We start from the raw sequence: 12,873 nt of genomic DNA on the forward strand, positions 1-12,873 counted from the left end.
TGTAGAAGTTGGAGTTTGATCAATAGTTTCTGAGTTAGTTTACTTTTGTGGTGGAGGATTACACTGGTCATTATGGAGAATAGGTCTGAGAATATCCTGGAGAGCTGGTTTAGTTATGGCAAATTTCTTCAATGCATGTATGTCATTAAAGTATTTAATTTATCCATCATAAATGAAAATCAGTTTAGCTGGATACAGGATCCTGGGCTGAAAGTTACTTTGTTTTAAGAGATTAAATGTCAATGACTACCCTCTTCTTGCCTGAAAGTTTTCAGCAGAGAGATCTGCAGTTATTCTAATATTCTTCCCCTTTTAGGTTATGGTTTTCTTACGTCTCACTTCTTTCAAGATTTTCTCTTTCATATTAACTTTAGTGAAGTTAATTATGATGTGTCTGGGGGATGTCTTATTCAGGTTGAGTTGTGTTGGGGTTCTGAAGCTGTCTGAAATCTGGATTTCAGGATCTCTTGACATATCTGGAAAGTTCTCTTTCATAATTTCATACTGAAGAGCCTCTGTGTTTTGCAAAGCAACTTCATCACCTTCAGGGATTCCTATAAGGCAAATATTAGTTTTCTTCAAATTATTCCAGAGCTCTCTGAGAGAATGATCCCTTTTTGCTTTCCATTTCTGATTCTCTTTGGATGTTTGGACATATTCAGAAGCTAATTCTTCTATGTCTGAGATCCTTTCTTCTGCCTCTTGCACTCTGTAACCAAGAGATTCTACTGTATTTTTCAGATCTTTGAGGGTTGCAATCTCTTGCCTTAATGTTTCAAAATCTTTGGTGGTTTTGTCTTTGAATTCGTTGAATTCTTGAGTGAACTTTTGGAATGCTCCTTGAACTTTTGGTTCTATCTTTGCCTCTATTCTATAATTCTGAATTCAATTTTTGACACTGCAGCCATCTGTTTATATAGAGAATCTTCAGTTCCATCTGCCACATCCTTTTCTGGGGTGGGGTTGGCCTACTCTGGTTATTCATATTACCAGCCACATCCTTTTTTTTGGGATGATCTACTCTGGTTATTCATATTATCAGAGCTTTTCCACTGATTCTGCCACATGTTTATTTTACCCCATTTGGCTATTCCCCTTAAGGTTTGTCAAGGACCCATATGGTGTTAAGGCCTGATAGACTGAGGACCTGCTTGGTGTGGTGGGGCTAAATGGCTCTGTCTTATTTTTAGCTGGTCTCTGTCCTACCCTAGTGATTCAGTTACTCTTGGTTGAAGTCTCTGCTATGGAGAAATACCAGCCATTAAGTCACCTTGCCCCCCACAAACAATTAGGCAAGGAAAATCAAACCTTCCCTCAACCATACACCCATGGTGCCTCTTTGAATAATCCCTGGGTGGTCTGCCCGGTTTAAGGGGTCCAAATCAGTTGTCCCAGTCAGCACCCATTTCAGGTGGAAGAGTTCAAATGTCTCCAGCAGCTAGATAAGAGAGGTCTGCTCACAGCTTGGATATAACTTGCTCCAGTGCTCTGTGAGGGCAAAGGAACCCATCCAGCAAATGGGTTAGTCTGGGAAGGTTAATACCTCCTTCCCCAACTTGCACCCAGTCACTCATAATCCCCCAGGTCTGTGACCCTATTCACTTCAGTAGGCAACTGCTCCCAGGGTTTATCACTGCCAAAATCACCTGGAAATCTGCATCTGGCAGGGGGGCCTTGCATATTTAAATTAGGCTGTGAATGTTCTCTTAATTCCAGCCCCTTTCCTGGCTAGATTCTTCCACCAAGTCAGAGGCTGCTAGAGCTGGTGAAGAACTGAGCTCTGGGCAGCAAGCAAATTAAAGTTTACACTCAGGTGTCAATTCCAGCCACTTCCTGCCCACTGCCTTGGTCTCAGCTATTCCCCTGAGGGCTGGTGCTCATGGTCTCTTTACTTATGAAAGTTACCAACTCTGTTCTGTCTGTGGCTGCTGTCCGGAACCTCTGTTTGCCCAGAGAGATGGGGCTTGACTATCTGGAATGGCGTCAGTTCGCAGCTCAGGATGCCACTGTTGCTGTATGGCTTCCTTCTGAGCCAACTTTCTTCTCCTCACTCCTGTGCTACAGTCAGCACCAGCCCTTTCCCCCTCCACTTCTCTCAAAGAGATGCCCAAGAATCTGGACTCCATAGGTAACAAACCTCCAGACCTCGGTGGGGGGGGGGGGGAGATCCTCAGAGTTCAGTGTTGCAGATGGGGAATATACACAGTTTTATACAGTTTTACAGTTTTATGCCTGGCAGGAGGGTGCTGTGGCATGCCAGCAGGGGTAGGAGGTCCAGTTTTTAGGGGGTCTCTCCTGTGGGATAGAGTGGGAGGATGTTTGAACTCTGCTCACTTGTTTTCATGGAGTAAACTGCAAGCCCTTCTTGTGTGGGAGGAGGCTCCCGTCCATCTGGTGGTGGATTTTGTACCTTTTGGTTCTATTTTTGGGGTTGCAGCTCACCTCAGGAAGGTTGAAGTGCACTCTTCAATCTTCTCTCTTGGCTCCACTCCAAACCATCAGCTCTCTTGCTAAACTTCTGTCCTTTAAGCCTCCTTCTGGACGGGAGCTTCTGTAAAAAGCTGGCTGCAGTCCGCCATCTTGGCTCTGCCCCCTTCACTTTTGATCTTATGATCTTCATTTGTCTCTGACCTTTGACATAATTTCTATGATCATGACCTTTAGCTGCCCAACCTTACTATCACAAGGTGCTTCCTTGGTAAGCTGTTTCTATGTACATTGCTCTCTACAGCTTCGTATCAACAACAGGTGAAAGAGAAGTCCAGGAAAGGAAGCTAGAGCATGATTATCTGTGGGCTCAGTCAGTAGAAAATTAGATGGTAGCTAGAGATGGCAGCTATGGAAATAGGCTGCAGGGAAAGTGATTACAGCTTGGTGTTTTGATAATCTGTAACTAGTAGGCAATTGTTATAAAATATTTCTGATCTCCTGGTAAACTGAAGACCAAATATAAAGAATAATGGATAAATGTATAATAGTATTGATATATTTTGAAATATACTATCATACTATACTTCATACTATATGACATTTTGAGATATACTATCATACTATACTTCATACTATATGATAGTATTGATATATTTTGAGAAATACTATCATACTATACTTCATACTATGAAGTAATTTGTAGAATCTTAGAACTTGGGTAGATATTAGAAACCACATAGCCTGGAAATTCTTATCTGATCAAAGTTAGGAATTCTTTCTATACAACAATGCCCACAATAAATACACACAAAATCATACTTCAAATCTTTCTTCCTTAACTTAGATTTCATACATCACATAAAGAATCCTGACTATACTTTGGGAGGCCAAGGCATAAGTATTAATTGAGGCCAGGACTTCGAGACCAACCTAGGTAACATACCTTGCCTCATCCCTATAACAAATGTAAAAATTAGCCTGTAGTCCCTGTTAGTTGGGAGGCTAAGGCAGAAGGATCACTGGAGCCTTAAGAATTAGAGGTTACTGTGTACTATATTATGATTATGCCACTGTACTGTAGCCTGGACAATGGTGATAGACCTTTTTTTTTTTTTTTTAAACAAATAACCCTCCCACCCCAACTAACCCCAATATTAGAAATGTAATTATGTTTGAATGTGGTAATGGAAGTCTAGGCAAAATACAAAATCTGCTAAGGATGGCATGGAGTGTGCCATCTAGAGCCTGAATCTCCTAAATGCTGCCTTTGCAGACTATCAACAGAGAGAAAAAAAAAGATGGTGTTGATATTAGTCAGGAGATTAGCCTGAACCAATCAGAGAACCAATTTTGGGTGGTAAGGGGAGTGAGTTTAAGCTTTTTGGTTTTTTGTTGCTGTTGTTGTTGTTATTGTTGTTGTTTGTTTGTTTGTTTTCCTTTTAAAATAAGGAGTATTATTGACATACAAATATATACTGAATGTTGGTAAGGTAGAGAGGCAATTGGAACTGCCATAAACTGCTACTGGGAGTGGGAATGATGAAACCACTTGGGAAAACATTTGTCAGTTTTTTAAAAAAATATTTATTTGCCACATAACTCTGCAGTGACACTTTTGGGTATTTAACCAAAACAAATGAAAGTATATACACTTGCAAAGACTTGTACACAAATGTTTATTATATCAGCTTTATTTACAATGACCCACATCTGGAAACAACTTCAAAGTAGACAGTGGTAGGTTAAAAGCATTTCCCTGGCCATTGTTGAAGGAATGCTTATAAAGTTCTTATAGAGGAGTAGAGATCCCCAGTTAAAGCATCCTGGCATATTTGCAACTGAAAGATTTCATTCAAATTTCTGTGCAATCTGAGGCATAAGAATTTAGTTTGTTGGGAGAAAAGGATATTATGAAAATGGCTACTCATTTTGATTTTCTCACTAGCTTCCTGAATATCTTTAAGCAAATCATTTACCCAAGTCTTCTATGAAATAGGAGAGGTTTACTGAGGGGAAGTTTGAAGTGCCTCCTGACTTAAAGTAATGAGCTGATAATTTGCTTACTCTGATTTAAAGAGATCTGAAACTTTGCTTTTGTTTTCCTGTCAATTGTTTGAGGATTGTTCCTTCTAAGAGACAAGATTTCCTGCAGCATTGGCAATGCCAACAGGGCTGCATTTTTCCCATTACTGGGTCTAGCTCTCTAAGAACTGAGTGTTGCTACCTTGTTGATTCCAACTGTTCATAACACACAGCAAGATAGTTCCAACAATTTCATTTTGGGGGTGTGGTATTTAGTGTCCGACAGGAACTTTAACCAGAAAGATTCCTGGAATATTAGGCCATTTAGGTAGGAAAAATTAATAGTTCAGTCCTTACCTAATAAAACTGAAAAAGAATATGAAGATGGTCTGTAGTCATTTTGCTCTAAGATACAATGTCATGTTGGAATCAAATCCATTATTGTGATCAATTTCATCAGTTTCCCATGGTGGAACTTCTTGTTAGATTATTGCCTCAGAAAGCCCCTTCCCCTAAAAAAGCCCTTTCCTACCCTTAAACTTACAACTCCTCCCCTAGCACAGGGAGTGGAGTGCTTAAATCATCACCCTGTTCCAATTTCCTGCTGCCTGCCCCTAATGGCTCTTTCTGCTGGAGGAATAACTCCTTATTGGTTATCCCACCAGCCCATCACCATTCTAAAATCTCCCTATATAAGAATATGTTCCCCCCCCCGCCATTTCTCTCTCTCTCCCGCCTTCCTCTGTCTTCCTTCTCTGCTCTCTGCCTTCCTTCTCTTCCCTCTCGCTCTTCTCTACTCTCTCTCTCTTCTCTTCCCCACTCTCTCCCCTCTTCAATGCTGCTCTGCAGCCTCCCTCCCCCCACCAATAAAGACCTTTCGTACAAGTCTCAGTGGTCTGAGAATTCTCTGCCAGTCAAAGTGCCTCTCTTTCATCTGGTGTCAGAAGCTGGATGTAATTGGGGAATGTTCCCAAGGGTAGCTTCCACCCCTTCCACAGGGTTTTAGCTCCCTGGGGCTCCCTATCCACTTCACCCACTCCTGGCAACTCACCACCGCATCAGCTTGTGTCTATCTGCCAAGGCGCTCTAACCAGTACGCAACATCAGCCTCATCCAGATTTGTTAAGTACCCTTTGGGAGTGAGGATTTTCCCTAAATCATGGACTAAAGTGCTTACATTCCTGGCAATTTACCCATTCTCCGAGCTTGAATACCCTATTCCCATTAACCTTGTGTGGCTTAGCCCAGGGCTTCCACGCCTCACACGAAAATTCCTGACATCAGGTTTCAAGCTTCCTCAGCCTCATAGGTCTGACACTGTTTAAGCATAGTGATGGCTATGCTATAAACAGTCGTCCTTGTTCACTTGGCCAGCACATGGCCAGCACAAAGCAGCAGAGAGGGTTTATTCTCCCGCTTTATTCTTGCGACTAATCACCAGGAGTGCAGGTCATTCAGTCCCACCTAGTTCCCCCTCGGGGTACTTATCATGCCACCTGGTAAAATTAGAATTAACTTAAAGCCAAAAAATCAATTAAATTCTCTACCCAGGTTTGACTATTTTACAAACTAAATAACCAAAGTATCTAACCAAACTATAATTCATTTAATTTTTCTTTAATTTAAAATGTATATAACTATTCTGAGCACCTTGGCAAATAGAGCGAGGTCTTCTATATTCAGAACTTCTCAAATCTTAAAACCAAACCTAATTTATGTTCAAGTAATTCCAAACTTCTTATAACAAAAAACTTGTCTACTCTCTATCTCCATAAACAAAGCCTATTCAACCCAACTGATAACCCCCTGCTACATAGGAATGCAACCACCAGTCCTGAAACAAACGCCCAGTTACCTCCACCCTCTATCCCTCCTACTTCTCCGTCAACCAATCTAAACTCATCTCCTAACTCTTCCCCTCCAACTAGCCCTCAGAATTCTTTCTTCAAGGTTCTTTTCAACTTTCCCTTATGGTGCTTGTTAACCTTAGATAGAGTTTGTCACCTGCTTTAAACTACATTCCCAGGCAGCCTGGCTCCAGGAGGACCCAAGCCCAGTGAACCGGGGGCCACTGCCCACCTTACACCATCCACAGGCAAAGCCTTGATCAGAGAGACTTGGGCCCCACACGGGTAACATCCCGGAATGAGTCTTCTGTCTGCCACATTTCCTGCGCCCCACAGCGGGACTCAGACCAATGCCAACTACTTTAAAAACACTTCCAAACCTCTTACCCCTTTCTTCCTCCAACTCTTCCTACAATGCCACTATATAAACTAAATTCCTTTACTTCTAATCCTTCTCATTTTATACAAAAATTTCAATTTATTACTATATCCTATGAACTTACCTAACATAATATTTTTATTATTTTTACCTAATACCCTAACTTCTAACTAACACCAGCGAGTGTGGGAGAAGGCGAAAGAGGCAGCAAATCGATTTGACATATCAATCAATAAACATCCTACAAATAATACTGCCATCCTTAACTTCTAGCCAAATTGGAATTATAATAATTATACTGGGAGAAAAAGTAGAAACATTTTTATTACCTACATTCTTTACAGACTTTAAAGCTTCCACCAAAAAGGCTATCAATTATAATAAATTACAGAAAATCATACAAAATAAATCTAAAAATCATACAACTTTCCTCCAACACCTTATGGAGACTTTTATTAAATATACTAACTTAAATCCTAAAACTATAAGTGGGGAAAAAGCATTCTTATAACTTATTTCTTTAACCAAAATTACCACGACATCAAACTTAAGCTAAAACACTTGGAGCACGGACCCCTAACACCCCAGGCCATGATCTTAAACACAGCCTTTAAAATTTACACGGGATGAGATGATATTTTCTGAAGGGAAAATAAAAATTCTCAACCCCCAAATTATCAAATCCTAGCTCAAAACATTACGGTGTCACTAAGGCCATCATTCTAACCTACCTAAGTCATCAGAGGCAAAAGGCTACTTCATAACTCAACCACCTAGACCTTACTACAAATACAGTGAAGACAACTGGGTATGACGTTGCCTCAGTCCCAGGCCCCCGCCAGGGCCATTAGAAGGCTGACTGCCCCTTGGCCCAAAGAGGCCGTGGAGCCAGCCAAACTGTGGCACCTACATACAGCAAACTTATGGGGGCTTGCCTCTTCTGAAGACTGACCGGAACCCTGTCTTCTCTCACCCAATGCACCTCTACAGAGCCATGAAGTAACTCTGATGATGGCAGGTAAAGTGATTGCCTTCCTATTAGACACAAGAGCTAACTTAATTCTTAAAAAGTTCAGGGGTCCTACCTCCTATTACCTAACTCTATTCTTGGGTAAAATATTTTTCCCACTGTCCACATCAAACTCCTTTTTTAGACTATATAATTGGCAATTTCTCGTTTATATATTCCTTTTAATATTACTTCCTATCCAATTCCCCTTTTGAAACATAACATACTTTCCAAATTAAATAACATCCTTTTAATCTTAAATTGATAAATGCTGACCCATCTCCTTCTGCCTCACTCTGCCTCATCCTTTCCCAAACCATAAAAAGCCCATTGCCCTAGCCTATTCCACCAGAGCAAATCCTAAAATTTAAAATACAAAACCCCCTCAATTACCTCCTACTCTCCAATTCTTATTAAACTAAAAAACCCTTCTATTTTTCTTTCTCAACATCAATATCCATTTCCTCAATCTATTCTCTTAAAACTTCAACCTATTATACAAGCCTTTTATCCCCAAACTTCAAAACTGTTACCATAAACAAACCTTCTTCACAACTTTCTTCTACCCAGTATAAAACAAAAACTCCTCTCCTTTTAAAATTAACTAAATACCTCAAAAACATAAATTCCCAACTTTTCTCCATTTCTTTATATAATACTACTCAAGATAACCCTCATAAACCTCTCCTAACCTCCATTTCCACTCCTTTTAAATCTCTGCAATGTACTTTATTAAATCCGACAACCCTCTTACCTACTGCCTCTAACTAACCTATTCCAATACCTCCTCTCACCTCCTACTTATTTCTACCCCTATTGTTAATACAATAAAGAAACAAATCAACCTCCCACTCGAAACCTCCTCATCTATCTCCACAAGTTGTTTCACTCCAACTCTCAAACTTTACTACAATTTCTCAAAGCTTTCTTTCGTCTCACAAATAAATTCCAAGTCTCTATTCTACAATTATATTACTACCTAACTCCATACATAACTCATTTTATTCAAACCCAACGCTCAAAGTTATCCTAACAGGTAACTACTCAGCTAATACTTCAAACCTACATCCCAGATACAGCTCCCAACCTACAAGAAGAAAGAAACTGTTCTCCGTGAATGAGCTACATCTGCTCCAGACTCCAAGACCTTCCTGAACACCACTTTGAAACAGCCACTGTATCCTCCCAACAAAATTCATAATCATTCTCTAGTTGGCCAATAAAAACTACGTGCCCCTCTCAGCAGGAAGAAATTACAGAAGAGAGAACTCGACATCCACTTTCCCAAGGCCAATCTTCTATTTTTTAAATTTCAAGAAGGGAGGAATGTTAGATTATTGCCTCAGAAAGCCCCTTCCCCTAAAAAAGCTCCTTCCTACCCTTAAACTTACAACTCCTCCCCTAGCACAGGGAGTGGCGTGCTTACCTCATCACCCTGTTCCCGTTTCCTGCTGCCCGACCCAATGACTCTTTCTGCTGGAGGAATACCTCTTTATTGGTTATCCCACCAGCCCTCACCATTCTAAAACTCCCCTATATAAGAGGACCTTCCTCTGTCTTCCTTCTCTGCTCTCTGCCTTCCTTCTGTTCCCTTCCTCTTCTCTACTCTCTCTTCTCTTCCCCACTCTCTCCCCTCTTCAGTGCTGCTCTGCAGCCTCCCTCCCCCCATCAGTAAAGACCTTTCATACAAGCCTTGGTGGTCTGAGAATTTTCTGCCAGTCTTAGTGCCTCTCTTTCACTTCTGTTAGGTGAGTTTGAACCTGGGAAGTAACTCTTAATGGAAAGCCAAAAAAGAGTTGTTGGCTCATTTGATGTTAATGAAGCATCTATTATACAGCATGCTATGCAGGAAGGCAACTCATAGTTCCTGAATTCTCCCACTGTAAACGTTCTCATGAGGCCTGGCAGCACATAGTATACCCCTAAAAGCAATGATTCTGTCACATTTATTTTGTTTTTTTAAAGTTTTAATTAGTATGGGCACATAGTTATAGACCTTTATACAGTCCATGTGATTTATTTGTTTGTTTGTTTGTTTGTTTAGAGACAGAGTCTCACTTTGTCACCCTCAGTTGAGTGCCGTAGCATCACAGCTCACAGCAATCCCCAGCTTTTGGGCTTAGGTGATTCTCTTGCCTCAGCCTCCCAAGTAGCTGAGACTACAGGTGCCCACCACAATGCCCAGCTATTTTGTTGTTGTTGTTGCAATTTGGCCAGGGCCAAGTTTGAACCCAGCACCTTCTGTATATGGGGCCGGTGCCCTACTGACTGAGCCACAGGCACCGCCCCATGATGTTTTGATATAGGCATGTGGATATGAATTACTCAAATTAAAGTAATTGGGATATCCATCATTTCAGGCATTGATCATTTCTTAGTGTTAGAAACATTTAAATTTCACTCTTTTAGTTATTTTAAAGTATGCCCTAAGTTGATTATAGTTACTATTGTGCTATCAAATATTGTTCATTCTATCTATTGAACTATATTTTTCTACCTATTCACAATCTCTACTTTATCCCCACCCCTTTTACCACTACATTACCCAACTTCTTATAACCATCATTCTGTTCTCTCTCTGTGAGATCAATTGTTTTTAATATTTTGCTCCCACCTGTGAGAACACGTGATATTTGTCTTTCTGTGCTTGGCTTATTTCACTTAACAGAATGTTCTCCAGTTTCATCCATGTTGTTGAAGATGGCAAGATTTCACTCTTTTCTTGGTTTTGTGCTATCCCATTGGGTATATATACCACAATTTCTTTTTTCACTCATCTGTTGATGGACACTTACATTGATTCCAAATCTTGGCAATTGTATATACTGCTTTAATAAACAGGAGAGTGCAGATATCTTCTCAATATACTGATTTCCCCTCCTTTGGATATACACTCAGCAGTGGGATTGCTGAGTCATATGGAGGTCTTTTTTCAGTTCTTTGAGGAGACTCCATTCTGTTCTCCATAGTGGTTGCACTAATGTACACTCCCCTTAACAGTGTACCAGAGTTCCTCTTTCTCTACATCCTCCACAGAATTCATTATCTATCTTTTTGGTAAAAGCCATTTTAACTGGGGTGAGATGATATCTCATTGTAGTTTCAATCTGCATTTCTCTGATGACTGATGATGTTGATCATTATTTCATATACCTGTTAGAAATTTGTATGTCTTCTTTTGAGAAATGTCTATTCAGATTCATGGCCCACAATTTATCAAATTATTTGATATTTCCTATTGAATTGTGGAGCTCCTTATATTTTATAGTTATTAATCCCTTGTCACGTGGATAGTTTGCAATATCTTCTCCCATTCAGTGGGCTGTTTCTTCCTTTTGTTGATTGCTTCCTTCACTGTGTAAGTTTTTAGCTTGATATGGTCATGTTTGTTGAATTTTGCTTTGGTTGCCTATGCTTTGGGGGTTTTTACTCAGTGTAATGCCCACACCAATATCCTGAAGTATTTTCCCAAAGTTTTCGTCTAGCATTTTTGTAGTTTCAGGTCTTAGATTTACATGTTTAATTCATTTTAATTAGATTTTTGTATATGGTGAGAGATAAGGGTCTAGTTTCATTCTTCTGTATATGGATATTCAGTTTTTCCAGCAATATTTTTTGAAGAGATTATCCTTTCTCCACTATATATTCTTGGTAAGTAAAGATAAGTTTAAAGTTATAATAAATGTGTGAATTTATTTCTGGGTTCTCTATTCTCTTCCTTTGGATTATGTGTCTGATTTTATGCAAGTACCATGCTGTTTTGGTTACTACAGCTCTGTAATATAATTTTAAGTCAGGTAATATAATTCCTCCAGGTTTATTCTTTTTTGCTCAGTATAGCCTGGGCTATTCTGGTATTTTGTGGTTCCATATAAATTTTAGAATTATTTTTTCCACTTATGTGGAGAATGTTTGGTATTTTAGTGGGGGTTTTATTGATTCTATAAATTGCTTTGGGTAGTATGGATATTTTAGCAGTATTTATTGTTCCAGTCCATAAGCATGGAATATCTTTCCATTTTTTTGTGGCCTTTTCAATTTCTTTCATGAATGTTATATAGTTTTCATTGTAGAATTTTTTTATGTCTTTAATTAAAATATTACTAGAAATTTTATTTCATCTGTAGCTGTTATAAATGGGATTATTTTCTTGGTTTCTTTTTCAGATTGTTTTCTGTTGGCATATAGAAAAACTACTGATTTTTGCAACTGTACTAAATTCATTAATAATAATTTTTTTGGTGTAGAGTCTTTATGTTTCCCTAGTTTTAAGATCATAACATCTGCAAACAAGGATAATTTGACTTCTTCCTTTCCAGATTGGATGCTCTTTCTTTTTCTTGGCTGATTGCTCTAGCTTGAACTTCCAGTACTGTGTTGAATAACAAATGGTAAAAGTGAGCACCGTTGCCTTGTTACACATCTTAGAGGAAAGGCTTTTAGTTTTTACCCATTCTGTGTGATACTAGCTGTGTGTCATATAATATATGGCTTTTATTATGTTGAGGTAATTCCCTTCTAAACTCAGGTTTTTGAGAGTTTTTATCATGAAGGGATGTTGAATTTTATTGAATGTTTTTTAGCATCAATTGAAATGATCATATGTTTTTTGTTCTTCATTCTGTTGATAGGATTTGTCACATTGTTCTGCATATGTTAAACCATCCCTGGGATGAATCCCACTTGATCATGATGAGTAATCTTTTTAACTTGTTGTTGAATTTGGTTTGCTAGTATCAAACCAAATATTTGCAAACCAAATATTTGCTACTATTTTTGAGTAGTTTAAGTAGGAATGATACTCTTTGAATGTTTGGTAGAATTCAGTGAAGCCATTGGCTCCTGGACTTTTCTTTGATGGGAGACTTTTTATTACTGGTTCCACCACTTTTCTCCCACTTTTACTGGTTTATTCAGCCTGTGGATTTCTTTCTGGTTCAATCTTGACAGGTGGTATGTGTCTGCATCATACACATACACATACAGAAGAGAATGTATCAATCTCTTCTAGGTTTACTATTTGCATTAATATTTGCAACTATTTGCATGTAGTTGCTCACAGTGGTCTCTAATAATCCTTTGGATTTCTGCAGTATTAGTTATAATGTCATCTTTTTCATCTCTGATTTTACTTATTTTGGTGTTTTTTCTTACTATGGCTAAATGTGTGTTGATTTTTATCTTTT

The 12,873-nt window shown here is 39.1% G+C and overlaps 1 long non-coding RNA gene across 2 annotated transcripts in view; it reads right to left on the reverse strand.

The window, feature by feature from the left end:
- The window catches only part of LOC111723727, a 28,092-nt gene that overhangs the window by 3,310 nt on the left and 11,909 nt on the right, over window positions 1–12,873 (reverse strand). For both annotated transcript variants that reach the window (XR_002772215.1, XR_002772214.1), the window contains exon 2: window positions 6,378–6,437. This is a non-coding gene — a long non-coding RNA (uncharacterized LOC111723727). The remainder of the gene's footprint in view (window positions 1–6,377; window positions 6,438–12,873) is intronic.

This window comes from Otolemur garnettii, unplaced genomic scaffold (assembly GCF_000181295.1).
Source record: "Otolemur garnettii isolate 467f Iridium unplaced genomic scaffold, OtoGar3 scaffold00015, whole genome shotgun sequence".
Taxonomy (NCBI): Eukaryota; Metazoa; Chordata; class Mammalia; order Primates; family Galagidae; genus Otolemur; species Otolemur garnettii.